This window comes from Bombina bombina, chromosome 1, assembly GCF_027579735.1.
Source record: "Bombina bombina isolate aBomBom1 chromosome 1, aBomBom1.pri, whole genome shotgun sequence".
Taxonomy (NCBI): domain Eukaryota; kingdom Metazoa; phylum Chordata; class Amphibia; order Anura; family Bombinatoridae; genus Bombina; species Bombina bombina.
In genome coordinates this window covers 1,189,546,910-1,189,565,959 of record NC_069499.1, presented here as the reverse complement: position 1 = coordinate 1,189,565,959, position 19,050 = coordinate 1,189,546,910, and positions in this window count along the sequence as shown.

The window sequence follows — 19,050 nt, the reverse complement described above, 5'->3', positions numbered from 1 at the left end:
TAGGGATACTGAGTCCCAATTGAGGTCTGAATCCACAAATCATATGATACAAAGATAAACCTAATAAGGTCTACCAGACATGCAATGTTTCTCTTCCGTAGCTGTTTCTTCAGGCGTGAAATTTGACTATGACAGCAGCCTTAAAACAACACAATTAGCCAATCACATGAGATAATTTCTTCCTCCTCTCTTCAAATTAGTAGCCAACACCCCCTCCCCTCACATCAATGTCATATGTTATCTCATATAAAAATCCATTCAAATCGGGGGCGGAGCTAACCGTCAAGCTGACAGGACGTGTTTAGAGAGAGCTCTCCATATTTTCCCTTATAAACCATTAATTTTACCCAGTATTAGAAACAGGTTAACCCTTAAAATACAGCATATGACACTGTTGGAGTGGGATCTTTAAAAAAGGGAAAAAAAGAGGGTTTTCATCTAGAGACTGCGTTAGTGGACTTTTACAGACTAGCCCTGTTGCGTGGTGTGACGGGCACAGCCGAAGCTGGGGGATACAGTCTTAACCCTCCCGATCAAATCCTACACTCAGAGGACTTCTAGTACCTGCACCACTGCTCTCCGGGGGGTCAGGGCTCAACTCCATAGCAACAGATTGACACCGCACACTAACAGGAAGAACCGGGAGGTCTTGGGAGACTCACATCTTTGCCGGACTTTCTACCTGGCGGATCGCTCCGCTGAAGACCCACTCTGTCCACTGCTTGGTGCTGGCCGGGGACTCCAGAAACCCTCAAAAGAGACCTCAGGAGTAAGGTACACCACTGCATTTTTGGCACAAATCTCCGCCATCTTGTGTACCGGCTTCCCGACATTGCACAGGCCTTCAGAGAGCAGGAATCAGGATTACCTTCTGCCGGCTAATATATTAAGCGGGTAAGACTCTTTCATCTGTCTTTGGCCCCCCTGATATAAGGGATCTTTCTTGTTGCATGACTATTTCCCTACTACACTCATACCGTATTACCGCTGCCCATTTAAAACTGCCTCTTACCTTACCTATCCTGGGAATTCTCCCTGCAATAGCGGTCTCCCTTCTGATTACCCACCCAGGCTTTTGTCCTGGGGCTCCCCCCCACAGCAGCCTTTGAGTTTGTGATCCCCCATCTACTGGAACAGCTCCAATTAGCCAGCCTTGGGCCTCACGGGAGCCATCTGACCTCAGCTCCCACGCTGAAGTTTGGGTTGTAGTTGTTGGGTGGACGGGTATAGGGGAGGGGAAATAAATTCCCTAAGAAGTACAGGACAAACAGGAAAAGAAGAAAACGAAAAATAAAACATAAAATTCACACTATTTTAACCCTGTCTAACCTGGATCTCCTTTATTATCAGAGACTGAAAAATATCCCTGAACACCTCAACTTCAATATATATTAACCCTGAGATAAGTTTGGGATATCTGTGGAACCAGCTGGGCGAAGCTCCAGCAGCCTTTTTATTTTCCTGGAGGACAGTGACATGTATGTAGGGTATAGTGCTATTTAAAAAAAAAAAAAAAAATCCATAAAGCATACCACTAAACCTGTACTGTATGTTTTATTTGTTACTCTTGTCTATAACCCACAACACTGGTTTATAACCCTATTCCAGATTAATCTAGGCTCTAAGGCCTAGATTTGGAGTTCGGCGGTAGCCGTCAAAACCAGCGTTAGAGGCTCCTAACGCTGGTTTTGGCCGCCCGCTGGTATTTGGAGTCAGTGATTAAAGGGTCTAACGCTCACTTTTCAGCCGCGACTTTTCCATACCGCAGATCCCCCTACGCCATTTGCGTAGCCTATCTTTTCAATGGGATCTTTCTAACGCTGGTATTTAGAGTCGTTTCTGAAGTGAGCGTTAGAGCTCTAACGACAAGATTCCAGCCGCCTGAAAATAGCAGGAGTTAAGAGCTTTCTGGCTAACGCCGGTTCATAAAGCTCTTAACTACTGTACCCTAAAGTACACTAACACCCATAAACTACCTATGTACCCCTAAACCGAGCTCCCCCCACATCGCCGCCACTCGATTTAAATTTTTAACCCCTAATCTGCCGACCGCCACCTACGTTATACTTATGTACCCCTAATCTGCTGCCCCTAACCCCGCCGACCCCTGTATTACATTTATTAACCCCTAACCTGCCCCCCACAACGTCGCCGCCAGCTACTTAAAATAATTAACCCCTAATCTTCCGACCGCAAAGCGCCGCCACCTACGTTATCCCTATGTACCCCTAATCTGCTACCCCTAACACCGCCGACCCCTATATTATATTTATTAACCCCTAATCTGCCCCCCACAACATCGCCGACACCTGCCTACACTTATTAACTCCTAATCTGCCGAGCGGACCTGAGCGCTACTATAATAAAGTTATTAACCCCTAATCCGCCTCACTAACCCTATCATAAATAGTATTAACCCCTAATCTGCCCTCCCTAACATCGCCGACACCTACCTTCAATTATTAACCCCTAATCTTCCGATCGGAGCTCACCGCTATTCTAATAAATGGATTAACCCCTAAAGCTAAGTCTAACCCTAACACTAACGCCCCCCTAAATTAAATATAATTTACATCTAACGAAATAAATTAACTCTTATTAAATAAATGATTCCTATTTAAAGCTAAATACTTACCTGTAAAATAAATCCTAATATAGCTACAATATAAATTATAATTATATTATAGCTATTTTAGGATTAATATTTATTTTACAGGCAACTTTGTAATTATTTTAACCAGGTACAATAGCTATTAAATAGTTAAGAACTATTTAATAGTTACCTAGTTAAAATAATAACAAATTTACCTGTAAAATAAATCCTAACCTAAGTTATAATTAAACCTAACACTACCCTATCAATAAAATAATTAAATAAACTACCTACAATTACCTACAATTAACCTAACACTACACTATCAATAAATTAATTAAACACAATTCCTACAAATAAATACAATTAAATAAACTAGCTAAAGTACAAAAAATAAAAAAGAACTAAGTTACAGAAAATAAAAAAATATTTACAAACATAAGAAAAATATTACAACAATTTTAAACTAATTACACCTACTCTAAGCCCCCTAATAAAATAACAAAGCCCCCCAAAATAAAAAATTCCCTACCCTATTCTAAATTAAAAAAGTTACAAGCTCTTTTACCTTACCAGCCCTGAACAGGGCCCTTTGCGGGGCATGCCCCAAGAAGTTCAGCTCTTTTGCCTGTAAAAAAAAACATACAATACCCCCCCCCAACATTACAACCCACCACCCACATACCCCTAATCTAACCCAAACCCCCCTTAAATAAACCTAACACTAATCCCCTGAAGATCTTCCTACCTTGTCTTCACCATCCAGGTATCACCGATCCGTCCTGGCTCCAAGATCTTCATCCAACCCAAGCGGGGGTTGGCGATCCATAATCCGGTGCTGAAGAGGTCCAGAAGAGGCTCCAAAGTCTTCCTCCTATCCGGCAAGAAGAGGACATCCGGACCGGCAAACATCTTCTCCAAGCGGCATCTTCGATCTTCTTCCATCCGGAGCGAAGCGGCAGGATCCTGAAGACCTCCAGCGCGGAACATCCATCCGGACCGACGACTGAACGACGAATGACTGTTCCTTTAAGGGACGTCATCCAAGATGGCGTCCCTCGAATTCCGATCGGAACAGCCAATAGAATGCGAGCTCAATCTGATTGGCTGATTGGATCAGCCAATCGGATTGAACTTGATTCTGATTGGCTGATTCCATCAGCCAATCAGAAAATTCCTACCTTAATTCCGATTGGCTGATAGAATCCTATCAGCCAATCGGAATTCGAGGGACGCCATCTTGGATGACGTCCCTTAAAGGAACAGTCATTCGTCGTTCAGTCGTCGGTCCGGATGGATGTTCCGCGCTGGAGGTCTTCAGGATCCTGCCGCTTCGCTCCGGATGGAAGAAGATCGAAGATGCCGCTTGGAGAAGATGTTTGCCGGTCCGTATGTCCTCTTCTTGCCGGATAGGAGGAAGACTTTGGAGCCTCTTCTGGACCTCTTCAGCACCGGAATATGGATCGCCAACCCCTGCTTGGGTTGGATGAAGATCTTGGAGCCAGGACGGATCGGTGATACCTGGATGGTGAAGACAAGGTAGGAAGATCTTCAGGGGATTAGTGTTAGGTTTATTTAAGGGGGGTTTGGGTTAGATTAGGGGTATGTGGGTGGTGGGTTGTAATGTTGGGGGGGGGGTATTGTATGTTTTTTTTTACAGGCAAAAGAGCTGAAATTCTTGGGGCATGCCCCGCAAAGGGCCCTGTTCAGGGCTGGTAAGGTAAAAGAGCTTGTAACTTTTTTAATTTAGAATAGGGTAGGGAATTTTTTATTTTGGGGGGCTTTGTTATTTTATTAGGGGGCTTAGAGTAGGTGTAATTAGTTTAAAATTGTTGTAATATTTTTCTTATGTTTGTAAATATTTTTTTATTTTCTGTAACTTAGTTCTTTTTTATTTTTTGTACTTTAGCTAGTTTATTTAATTGTATTTATTTGTAGGAATTGTGTTTAATTAATTTATTGATAGTGTAGTGTTAGGTTAATTGTAGGTAATTGTAGGTAGTTTATTTAATTAATTTATTGATAGGGTAGTGTTAGGTTTAATTATATCTTAGGTTAGGATTTATTTTACAGGTAATTTTGTTATTATTTTAACTAGGTAACTATTAAATAGTTCTTAACTATTTAATAGCTATTGTACCTGGTTAAAATAATTACAAAGTTGCCTGTAAAATAAATATTAATCCTAAAATAGCTATAATATAATTATAATTTATATTGTAGCTATATTAGGGTTTATTTTACAGGTAAGTATTTAGCTTTAAATAGGAATAAGTTATTTAATAAGAGTTAATTTATTTCGTTAGATAAAAATTATATTTAACTTAGGGGGTGTTAGTGTTAGGGTTAGACTTAGCTTTAGGGGTTAATACATTTATTAGAATAGCGGTGAGCTCCGGTCGGCAGATTAGGGGTTAATAATTGAAGTTAGGTGTCGGCGATGTTAGGGAGGGCAGATTAGGGGTTAATACTATTTATGATAGGGTTAGTGAGGCGGATTAGGGGTTAATAACTTTATTATAGTAGCGCTCAGGTCCGCTCAGCAGATTAGGGGTTAATAAGTGTAGGCAGGTGTCGGCGACGTTGAGGGGGGCAGATTAGGGGTTAATAAATATAATATAGGGGTCGGCGATGTTAGGGCAGCAGATTAGGGGTACATAGGGATAACGTAGGTTGCGGCGGTTTACGGAGCGGCGGGTTAAAAAAAATATGCAGGGGTCAGCGATAGCGGGGGCGGCAGATTAGGGGTTAATAAGTGTAAGGTTAGGGGTGTTTAGACTCGGGGTACATGTTAGAGTGTTAGGTGCAGACGTAGGAAGTGTTTCCCCATAGGAAACAATGGGACTGCGTTAGGAGCTGAACGCTGCTTTTTTGCAGGTGTTAGGTTTTTTTTCAGCTCAAACAGCCCCATTGTTTCCTATGGGAGAATCGTGCACGAGCACGTTTTTGAGGCCGGCCGCGTCCGTAAGCAACTCTGGTATCGAGAGTTGCATTTGCGGTAAAAATGCTCTACGCTCCTTTTTTGGAGCCTAACGCAGCATTTGTTTGAACTCTCGATACCAGAGTTAATTTTATGGTGCGGCCAGAAAAAAGCCTGCGGAGCGTTAACAGACCTTTTACCGCCGAACTCCAAATCTAGGCCATAGTGTTTAGGGGAAATTCCTTGTTTTGAGGTGTACTACTATCAACTACACTCTTGGCCTGTCCTTCTGGCATTGCACTGCTTTCCTGTACATTCTAATAACAGGGTGTATCATTAGCATAAACTTAGTGTCTCACAGACCTAGACTGGTTGCTGAGGGCCCTGTCGCACCTCCTCTTTTCCGGTCCAACTAGTCTGGACTGGTCACTTCCCCTATCCTTTTTCCCTTCTATATAGTCGTATCCCACATATACCTGAGGTGCGTGGGGGTCCGTAATTTGAGGCTACCTCCTCTAGCTGAGGTTTGCAATTCTTGTTTTTTGAATGATGACTTAACAAAAATGCTTTAGCCCCTGAAGGGTGACCATCAACCCTGCTCCGCAGCTTGAATATATGTTACTATGGTTAGTAAACTCTACCTTAAAGTGCCTTATACTCTAAGGTTGATTCTGTGTTCTCTACCCATAACTAACCTTTTGACTTACAGCTTAACCTTAAAGTTTTGTTAACATGCCTCATACGTCCAGGAGACAGGGGAAGACCCCTACTATCACCAAAAGGACTGTTTATGACCATTTTACTCAATTCGGAAAAGAGCCTAACTTAGCCCCCAATGAGGTGTTAAGTGATCCTGAGTCACTTGATGCTGAATACCAATCGAGTATGCGCAAAGAGACAACGTTACATCATTATATTATGAAGTCCACTCTACAAAAGATGTTGGCCAATCAGACACGCTCTATTACTCAGGAAATCCAGCGTTCCTCTGCGGAACTGAAAAAAGATATTTCTGAGATTGGGGATAAAGTCGAAGCGCTTGAGCGAAAGCAAGGTGACCTGGTGGTAGATCAGACAAACCTACTAGCCTATTCTGAAACCCTAGCAGACCAGATGACCCACTTGAATTCAAAATGGCGGACATTGAAGACAGATCCCGTAGAAATAACATACGGTTCAGAGGCATCCCGGAGAGAGGTGAGACCTCTGATTTACAGTCTTTTTTAAGGGAGCTATTTGTGGAGCTTGTGGGATCCCCGGAAGGCCTAACAGATACAATGGAAAGGGCCCACAGAGCTTTAAGATTAAGATCTGTCCCTGTAGAAAAACCGTGAGAATGTAATTGTCTGCTTTCACAGCTATGTCTATAAAGATAAACTGATTAAAGCCACTTTTAAAAGACCGCCCCTACCAGAGAAATTCAAAGATATACAACTCTTGCCTGACTTATCGGCTCACACACTACAGTACCGCAAAACTTACTAACCAATCACTTTAGCCCTTAGGAAGGCTAATATCAAATATGGATGGGGACACCCCACGAATCTGGTGGTTACAAGAGACAATCAAAGTCATGTAATATCTACTCTTCCTCAAGGCATGGCTCTTCTCCATTCAGATCAATCTTCAGCACCACAGCCTACCTATTCTAAACTGAGAGCTTCAGCTCCTGAATCAAGGAGCAAAGAGCAAAAAGAACTAAAACCAACCCACCTTAAACTCATGTTTGGCTGCTCTCACCTATGTTCCTCTTTTTTATAAGATGCTACCAAGCCTGGACATTTGACCTACTTCTAGTAGCATATAGTTGAGGCTTCTGTTAACGTTTAAGTTTTGTAAGTAACCTGATAGATGCACTCTATGCGCACTCACCCCTTGCAATGTTAATCTTCTGTTATGTGATTTGCACAGTTGTTGTTATATATTAAGTGAAGTTATGTCTGCGGAGCAGGGTTAACCCTGTTCACTTCTGTTCTTGTTCATTGTTCCCCCTCACCAGTAGCCCACACTAGGGTTCCATTAAAGCGGACTATTTTCGCTAACCCCTCCCCTTCCTCTTATACCTAATTTCCCCCACCTCCTCCCCCCTTCCACTCAATTCTCCTTAACTGACTCAGTTACTCCTTTATAGCCTCCTATGCCCCCCCTTAAAATTCTGACCCATAATGTCAGAGGCTTGAACTCCCCACATAAGCATAGCCTTCTAGCTAGATCGCTTAAACACCATAACCCTGATGTGGTTTTTCTTCAAGAGATGCATTGGTCACTTGATGACCCTCTTTACTCAATATCTAAGGACTATACTGTACTTGAATATACCCCCTTCTTAAAGAACACCAGAGGTACCGCAATCTTAATCCATAAAAGAATAGCTTACGAACAAATCCAAGTCCTAAAAGATCCTCAATCAGGATTCCTAATTTTAATATGTAAACTAGACCATATCGACTATACTCTAGCCTCCATTTACCTCCCTAACTCACATACACCTAGATACCTTAAACGTGTTCTTCTCACAGTGGACCGAGTGAAAATAGGCAGAGTCCTGTTAGCGGGAGACTTTAATATGACCTGGGACCCAATACTAGATAGAAAAAAAACTGGCCATACAAAGCAGACCACCCACTCCACACAACTCTCCCACAAATTTAGACAAATTATCGCCCAATTTCATTATTATGATATATGGAGATCACTCCATCTTAGGGATTACACTCATTTTTCTCACCCCCACAAAACGTACTCTAGACTCGATTATGTCTTTTGCTCAGCAGAAACCCTGGACCAAGTTAAATGCTCTAACATTTCCCTATGCCCCTGGTCTGACCACAACCCTGTTATAGTGACTTTCCGTTCAATAGAACGAACCAACGTAAGGCCCTCCTGGCGCCTTCCACATCACGTCCTCCAGGACGCCTCCTTTAAAGAAACTCTCAGAAAAGATATCATCTTTTACTCTCACTCCAATGACAATAAACAGGTTCACGACGACACACTTTGGGGTGCCGCAAAAGCTACATTTAGAGGCCTCATAATTAAGAGACAAGCTTACCTAAAAAAACTCTCGGGCCTTCCCCTCTCTAGATTTCATATTGAATTACGCCGACTAGAACTCCTTAATAGACCAACACCCTCGGACACTATCATTGAACAAATCTCAAAGATGAGAAACCATATCAATCAGTTGGAATTAAAACGCACCCAAGCCAACCTATTTAAGTTAAAACAGATATCTTACTATAAGAGTAATAAAGCAGACACGCTTTTAGCCAATAAGCTCAAAAACAGGGCGAGTTCATCCAGCATTCACTGTATCCAATCCGGGAATCAGACCTACGGAATACCCTCAGAGATAGGCACATGCTTTGAAAATTTTTATTCAAAACTATATAACTTAGAAGACACTCCAGGCCACTCATTAGCCACTGTATCTGAAATTCGTATGTTCCTAGACCACCTTAAACTCCCTTCCTTACCAATAGAGGACCAGGAATCTCTTTCATCCCCCTTTACACTAAAAGAAATCAAACATGTCATCACACATATGAAAACTTTTAAAACTCCGGGACCAGACGGTTATTCGGCATTTTTTTTTATAAAACCTATATAAATGAACTAGAGCCTCTGCTCCTTAGGTTTTTTAACCAGGATAGAGAAGAGGGGAAATTCGCTAGGGAGTTTTTAGAAGCCATTGTAATAACCATCCCCAAACCTCAAAAAGATCCATCTCTTTGTTCCAGTTATAGACCAATTTCCTTGATTAACCTAGATGTTAAAATTTACGCCGAATTGTTAGCCACCCGCATATCTAAATTACTCCCGCAACTTATAAACTTAGACCAAGTCGGATTCATCCCTCACCGTGAAGGCCCTGACAACACCAGGTGCCTACTAAACATTTGTACCGAACCCGCCTGATTGAACAAGCCATTCTCTGTTATCTCGTTAGATGCAGAGAAGGCCTTTGACCGGGTTAGATGGCCTTATTTATGGGAGGCCCTTAGGACCTTTGGTTTCCCGGATCAGATTATTATGGCGATTCAGGCACTCTACTCCACCAGTTCGGCAAGGGTTAAGGGACTAGGATTCCTTTCACTCCTCTTCCCAATCTCCAATGGCACTAGACAGGGGTGTCCCCTTTCACCTTTGCTTTTTGCCCTTGCAATAGAACCACTTGCGGAACAAATCAGGCAAGATAAGAAAATAGATGGCGTTCGTCTTCATGGCACTAATCATAAAATAGTGCTATTTGCCGATGATATAACAATATTTTCCTTGGACCCACTATCCTCATTCCCTAGATTGAAGGAAACCCTGGAATCCTTTGGCCATATGTCCCTCTATAAACTAAATTTAGATAAAACTGAAATTTTCACTTGGGGCTTCCCCCAAGATACAGCTGATACCCTTAAGATCCAGTATAGAGTCCATTGCGTTAATAATTATATTTCACACTTAGGAGTTAAGATATCAAACAATATTCCACAGATGATTAAAGAAAATTACTTACCGTTGCTCTCTGAGTTACGCACTCTGAAAGACAAATGGGATTACACCTACATATCATGGATAGGTAGACTAACGGCTCTCAAAATGTCATTTTTACCCAAAATTACTTACCTCTTTAGGTGCCTCCCATTTAGAGTCCCAGGATACCTTCTACACCAATTCCAAAGTGAATTTACGAAATACATATGGCAACACAAACCCCCCAGAGTAGCGCATAAAATCCTTCAGAGCTCTTTACACAGAGGAGGAATTGCCTCCCCTTCGATCCTTCGTTACTACGAAGGAGCAATGCTCACACATATAGCACAATGGGGTACCACAGAGTCTTCCAGTAAATGGAAAACCATAGAACAGGCATCATTGCTGCACCACATATACTTACCTGACTTAATTTGGATCCCTCCCCATTTATGGCGAACCTCGGACATTAGTAACCCCATAATACGAGAATGTCTTACTATGTTGGACAAGCTTAGACATTATCCGCATATTGCCCCGCCCCCCTCGCCTATTACTCCTCTAACGGGCCTTCTCCGAGGGCTACCTGACTCTCATCCGCATGGATGGGCACAACTAGGGGTCCAGATAGTCTCAGACCTCTGGACCACTTCTCCAACCCCGCGTTTCCTAGCACTTACAGAACTACAGACCGACACATGACTTATGAATACACTAGGTTAAGGAGTTTTCTGCTTAGCTGGGGATTTAAGCCTGAACTATGTCGCAGCCGAACATTATGGGAAATAACTTGGCAACAAGGTAACAAATTACACAGACCCCTTTCAATACATTATTCCCTAATAGGAAACACAGACTCTGAGAACAAGCTCCCTCATCTACTCAAATGGGAATCATACCTAAACATGACCATATCTCCACAGACGTGGCAACATGTAATCTCCCTCACCAAGAAGGCCTTACATTGCGTCATCCTGTTTGAAACGTACTATAAACTTCTAATGCACTGGTACCTTATCCCCACTAGGCTTAACAAAATATATGGTTCTACTTCGCCTCTGTGTTGGCGTAATTGTGGGAAAAGAAGAGACGCCTTACACATATGGTGGGACTGCCCTACTCTAACGCCCTTATGAAATACCTGCTTCCGAACATTGGCTGGATTGGGTACAATGCTCCCCAAAACCCTTTCAAATGCCCTCCTTCACATTGGTACCCGCGCTTTACCCAAACATCAAGCATACCTATGCATTTATCTACTAACAGCCACTAAAGCTGCAATAGCCAAATCATGGAAAAGCACGACCCCCCCCCAAATTGGCCCTCTATCTTAAATTCAATGGCATATATTTACAGTATGGAGAAAAGTATCTTTTACACTTTAAACAACTCAGATCTGTTCGAACTTATATGGGCAGACTGGCACACGCACTATGACACCACCTGGTCTCCTAATGTTGTGACAAACACACGTTAAGTAGCCTCATACAGCCTATTCTTATGGTAATGTTCCCTTCCAACTTCCTACACCCCACCCCTTCTTCTTTCCCCCCTTACCCCTGTACATATTTTAAAGAGTCTTATACTGGTATTATTCTGTATAACATGCACAAATATTACTCCCATGTGTTTTAACTTGTTAGATTTTTTATATTCCTGTAAAGTAGGAGCCTGCGTGCTCCATGCATAATTTTAATTTTTTACTTTTGTACCTGATGGTAATTTATTTCAATAAAAACATTTAAAACTAAAAAAAAAAAAAAAAAAAAAAAAATCCATTCAAATCCCATAAATCATCTCATAAGAAAAAAAATCTTTTAAACCCAACAATAATGGAGTAACATTTGTCACTGCGCCACACCGCTGTTCGCTATGACTGTTGCCATAGACGAGGCGGTGGTGACTCATTGCTTAGGCCGTTGCTATAGACGCGGCGGTGGTTCAGAGCGTGCGGCGATCACGTCATTGTCACACACTGTCTCTCTCTCCTGGATGCCGCTCCTGATTGCACCTGTGTGTCCTCCTTGCCGCCAATCTGCACCTATGTAAGTACTCTATTTCCCTTACTACACTCTCCAAGTATAGGTGTTACTGTTTGTTAGACATGTGCATTTCGTTTCAGACAAATTCGGAATTCGCCGAATTTTGGCCGATTCAGCGATTCGGATGCATCCGAATTTCCGTCCCGGCACATCCCGAAAAATTCTAAAAATTAATAAATTAGTTTCCGAATTTTCTGATCCATTATTCATATTCAGAATTTTTCATTGTTCCTAAACTGCAGTTCCCCGACACTAACTCTAAGTATAATAAAGGTATTAACCCCTAAACCACCGTTCCCCAACATCGCTGACACTAACTAAACCTATTAACCCCTAAACCACATCACGAAACATCGCCGACACAAACTAAACCTATTAATCCCTAAACCGCACCACCCCACATCGCCGACACAAATTAAACCTATTAACCCCTAAACCACACCCCCACATCGCAGACACAAACTAAACCTATTAACCTCTAAACCGCACCCCCCACATCCCTAACAATAACTTAAGCTATTAACCCCTAAACCGCCGTTCCGAAACATCACCGACACAAACTAAACCTATTTACCACTAAACCGCAACCCCCCACATCGCCGCCACTAAATAAAGCTATTAACCCCTAAACCGCACCCCCAACTCGCCAACACTAACTAAACCTATTAAGCCCTAAACCGCCATTTCAAAACATCGCTGACACTAACTAAACCTATTAATCCCTAAACCGCCATTCCCAAATATTGCCAATACTAACTAAACCTATTAACCCGTAAACCGCCGGCCCCCACATTGCAACAGCCTAAATTAAACTATATTAACCCCTAAACCTAACACCCCCTAACTTTAAACCTAACTCTAAACCTAATCCTAACCCGAACCCTAAACCTAACCCTAAAACCCCCTAACTTTAACATAATTAAAATATAACTAAATTAAAGTTACAATTACTAACTAAATAATACCTATTTAATTCTAAATACAAACGCCTAGATTACGAGTTTTTGTCGGTAAGGCTGTGCGGGGCCAACAAGCCTTTTATTCTTACCGCTCACTTAAGCCAATGCTGGTATTACGAGTTTTCTGCAAGCCGGCGTTAGCCTCAGAAAAGTGAGCATTGAGCAAAATTTAGCTCCACATCTCACCTCAATACCGGCGTTGCTTACAGTAGCGGTAAGCTGGCAAAACGTGCTTGTGCACGATTTCCACATAGGAAACAATGGGGCTGAACTGGCTGAAAAAAAACCTAACACCTGCAAAAAAGCAGCGTTCAGCTCCTAACGCAGACCCATTGTTTCCTATGGGGAAATAAAAGTTATGTCTGCACCTAACACCCTAACATGAACCCCGAGTCTAAACACCCATAATCTTACACTTATTAACCCCTAATCTGCCGCCCCCGATATCACTGACACCTACATTATATTATTAACCCCTAATCTGCCGCTCCGGACACCGCCGCCACCTACATTATACTTATGAACCCCTAATCTACTGCCCCCAACATCGCCGACACCTACATTATATTTATTAACCCCTAATCTGCCCCCCCAATGTCGCTGCAACTATATTAAATTTTTTTAACCCCTAATCTTCCGACCCCAACGTCGCCGCTACTATATTAAATTTATTAACCCCTAAACCTAAGTCTAACCCTAAGTCTAACCCCCTAACTTAATTATAATTTAAATTAAACATAATAAATTTAACATAATTAAATAAATTAATCCTATTTAAAACTAAATACTTACCGATAAAATAAACCCTAAGCTAGCTACAATATAACTAATAGTTACATTGTAGCTAGCTTAGGGTTATTTTTATTTTACAGGCAACTTTGTATTTATTTTAACTAGGTACAATAGTTATTAAATAGTTATTAACTATTTAATAACTACCTAGCTAAAATAAGTACAAAATTACCTGTAAAATAAACCCTAACCTAAGTTACAATTACACCTAACACTACACTATAATTAAACTAATTACCTAAACTACCTACAATTAATTACAATTAAATGAAATGCCTTTTGCGGGGCATTGCCCCAAAGTAATCAGCCCTTTCACCTGTAAAGAAAAATACAATACCCCCCAACATTAAAACCCACCACCCACACACCCAACTCTACTCTAAAACCCACCCAATCCCCCCTTAAAAAAACCTAACACTACCCCCTTCAAGATCACCCTACCTTGAGCCGTCTTCACCCAGCCGGGCAAAAGTGGTCCTCCAGAGGTTCCGAAATCTTCATCCTATCCGGCCAGAAGAGGACATCCAGACAGGCAGAAGGCTTCATCCAGGCAGCATCTGAATGACTGGTCCTTTAAATTACGTCATCCAAGATGGCATCCCTTGAATTCCGATTGGCTCATAGGATCAGCTCTTTTACCTGTAAAAAAAGAAATACAACCCCCCAACATTAAAAGCCACCACCCACACACCCAACCCTACTCTAAAACCCACCCAAACCCCCCTTAAAAAAACCTAACACTAACCCCCTGAAGATCACCCTACCTTGGGCCGTTTTCACCCAACCGGGCATAAGTCCTCAACGATGCCGGGCGAAGTGGTCCTCCATACGGGCAGAAGTCTTCATCGAATCCGGGGCAGAAGAGGTCCTCCATACGGGCAGAAGTCTTCATCCAGGCGGCATCTTCTATCTTCTTCCATCCGACGAGGAGCATCCATCCAGACCGACGACTAAGGACGAATGACGGTTCCTTTAAATGACTTCATCCAAGATAGCGTCCCTTGAATTCCAATTGGCTGATAGAATTCTATCAGCCAATCGGAATTAAGGTAGGAAAAATCCTATTGGCTGATGCAATCAGCCAATAGGATTGAAGTTCAATCCGATTGGCTGATCCAATCAGCCAATAGGATTGAGCTCGCATTCTATTGGCTGTTCCAAGGTCAATCCTACCTTAATTCCGATTGGCTGATAAGATTCTATCAGCCAATCGGAATTCAAGGGACGCCATCTTGGATGACGTCATTTAAAGGACCAGTCATTCAGTCGTCGGCCGTCGGATGAAGAGGATGCCCCGCGTCGGATGTCTTGAAGATGGACCCGCTCCGCTCCGGAAGTATGAAGATAGAAGATGCCATCTGGATGAAGCCTTCTGCCGGTCTGGATGTCCTCTTCTGGCCAGATAGGATGAAGACTTCGGATCCTCTGGAGGACCACTTGTGCCCAGCTGGGTGAAGACGGCTCAAGGTAGGGTGATCTTCAAGGGGGTAGTGTTAGGTTTTTTTCAAGGGGGGATTGGGTGGATTTTAGAGTAGGGTTGGGTGTGTGGGTGGTGAGTTTTAATGTTGGAGGGGTATTGTATTTTTGTTTACAGGTGAAAGAGCTGATTACTTTGGGGCAATGCCCCGCAAAAGGCCCTTTTAAGGGCTATTTGTAATTTAGTATAGGGTAGGGAATTTTATTATTTTGGGGGGCTTTTTTATTTTATTAGGGGGATTAGATTAGGTGTAATTAGTTTAAAATTCTTGTAATTCTTTTTTTTCTGTAATTTAGTGTTTTCCCCCCCCGTAATTTAGTTTATTTAATTTATTTGTAATTAATTGTAGGTAGTTTAGGTAATTAGTTTAATTATAGTGTAGTGTTAGGTGTAATTGTAACTTAGTTTAGGGTTTATTTTACAGGTAATTTTGTACTTAATTTAGCTAGGTAGTTATTAAATAGTTATTATGCTCCATGCATAATTTTCATTTTTTACTTTTGTACCTGATGGTAATTTATTTCAATAAAAACATTTAAAACTAAAAAAAAAAAAAAAAAAAAAAAATCCATTCAAATCCCATAAATCATCTCATAAGAAAAAAAATCTTTTAAACCCAACAATAATGGAGTAACATTTGTCACTGCGCCACACCGCTGTTCGCTATGACTGTTGCCATAGACGAGGCGGTGGTGACTCATTGCTTAGGCCGTTGCCATAGACGCGGCGGTGGTTCAGAGCGTGCGGCGATCACGTCATTGTCACACACTGTCTCTCTCTCCTGGATGCCGCTCCTGATTGCACCTGTGTGTCCTCCTTGCCGCCAATCTGCACCTATGTAAGTACTCTATTTCCCTTACTACACTCTCCAAGTATAGGTGTTACTGTTTGTTAGAGATGTGCATTTCGTTTCAGACAAATTCGGAATTCGCCGAATTTTGGCCGATTCAGCGATTCGGATGCATCCGAATTTCCGTCCCGGCACATCCCGAAAAATTCTAAAAATTAATAAATTAGTTTCCAAATTTTCTGATCCATTATTCATATTCAGAATTTTTCATTGTTCCTAAACTGCAGTTCCCCGACACTAACTCTAAGTATAATAAAGGTATTAACCCCTAAACCACCGTTCCCCAACATCGCTGACACTAACTAAACCTATTAACCCCTAAACCACATCACGAAACATCGCCGACACAAACTAAACCTATTAATCCCTAAACCGCACCACCCCACATCGCCGACACAAATTAAACCTATTAACCCCTAAACCACACCCCCACATCGCAGACACAAACTAAACCTATTAACCTCTGAACCGCACCCCCCACATCCCTAACAATAACTTAAGCTATTAACCCCTAAACCGCCGTTCCGAAACATCACCGACACAAACTAAACCTATTTACCACTAAACCGCAACCCCCCACATCGCCGCCACTAAATAAAGCTATTAACCCCTAAACCGCACCCCCAACTCGCCAACACTAACTAAACCTATTAAGCCCTAAACCGCCATTTCAAAACATCGCTGACACTAACTAAACCTATTAATCCCTAAACCGCCATTCACAAATATTGCCAATACTAACTAAACCTATTAACCCGTAAACCGCCGGCCCCCACATTGCAACAACCTAAATTAAACTATATTAACCCCTAAACCTAACACCCCCTAACTTTAAACCTAACTCTAAACCTAATCCTAACCCTAAACCTAACCCTAAAACCCCCTAACTTTAACATAATTAAAATATAACTAAATTAAAGTTACAATTACTAACTAAATAATACCTATTTAATTCTAAATACAAACGCCTAGATTACGAGTTTTTGTCGGTAAGGCTGTGCGGGGCCAACAAGCCTTTTATTCTTACCGCTCACTTAAGCCAATGCTGGTATTACGAGTTTTCTGCAAGCCGGCGTTAGCCTCAGAAAAGTGAGCATTGAGCAAAATTTAGCTCCACATCTCACCTCAATACCGGCGTTGCTTACAGTAGCGGTAAGCTGGCAAAACGTGCTTGTGCACGATTTCCACATAGGAAACAATGGGGCTGAACTGGCTGAAAAAAAACCTAACACCTGCAAAAAAGCAGCGTTCAGCTCCTAACGCAGACCCATTGTTTCCTATGGGGAAATAAAAGTTATGTCTGCACCTAACACCCTAACATGAACCCCGAGTCTAAACACCCATAATCTTACACTTATTAACCCCTAATCTGCCGCCCCCGATATCACTGACACCTACATTATATTATTAACCCCTAATCTGCCGCTCCGGACACCGCCGCCACCTACATTATACTTATGAACCCCTAATCTACTGCCCCCAACATCGCCGACACCTACATTATATTTATTAACCCCTAATCTGCCCCCCCAATGTCGCTGCAACTATATTAAAATTTTTTAACCCCTAATCTTCCGACCCCAACGTCGCCGCTACTATATTAAATTTATTAACCCCTAAACCTAAGTCTAACCCTAAGTCTAACCCCCTAACTTAATTATAATTTAAATTAAACATAATAAATTTAACATAATTAAATAAATTAATCCTATTTAAAACTAAATACTTACCGATAAAATAAACCCTAAGCTAGCTACAATATAACTAATAGTTACATTGTAGCTAGCTTAGGGTTTATTTTTATTTTACAGGCAACTTTGTATTTATTTTAACTAGGTACAATAGTTATTAAATAGTTATTAACTATTTAATAACTACCTAGCTAAAATAAGTACAAAATTACCTGTAAAATAAACCCTAACCTAAGTTACAATTACACCTAACACTACACTATAATTAAACTAATTACCTAAACTACCTACAATTAATTACAATTAAATGAAATGCCTTTTGCGGGGCATTGCCCCAAAGTAATCAGCCCTTTCACCTGTAAAGAAAAATACAATACCCCCCAACATTAAAACCCACCACCCACACACCCAACTCTACTCTAAAACCCACCCAATCCCCCCTTAAAAAAACCTAACACTACCCCCTTCAAGATCACCCTACCTTGAGCCGTCTTCACCCAGCCGGGCAAAAGTGGTCCTCCAGAGGTTCCGAAATCTTCATCCTATCCGGCCAGAAGAGGACATCCAGACAGGCAGAAGGCTTCATCCAGGCAGCATCTGAATGACTGGTCCTTTAAATTACGTCATCCAAGATGGCATCCCTTGAATTCCGATTGGCTCATAGGATCAGCTCTTTTACCTGTAAAAAAAGAAATACAACCCCCCCAACATTAAAAGCCACCACCCACACACCCAACCCTACTCTAAAACCCACCCAAACCCCCCTTAAAAAAACCTAACACTAACCCCCTGAAGATCACCCTACCTTGGGCCGTTTTCACCCAACCGGGCATAAGTCCTCAACGATGCCGGGCGAAGTGGTCCTCCAGACGGGCAGAAGTCTTCATCGAATCCGGGGCAGAAGAGGTCCTCCATACGGGCAGAAGTCTTCATCCAGGCGGCATCTTCTATCTTCTTCCATCCGACGAGGAGCATCCATCCAGACCGACGACTAAGGATGAATGACGGTTCCTTTAAATGACTTCATCCAAGATAGCGTCCCTTGAATTCCAATTGGCTGATAGAATTCTATCAGCCAATCGGAATTAAGGTAGGAAAAATCCTATTGGCTGATGCAATCAGCCAATAGGATTGAAGTTCAATCCGATTGGCTGATCCAATCAGCCAATAGGATTGAGCTCGCATTCTATTGGCTGTTCCAAGGTCAATCCTACCTTAATTCCGATTGGCTGATAAGATTCTATCAGCCAATCGGAATT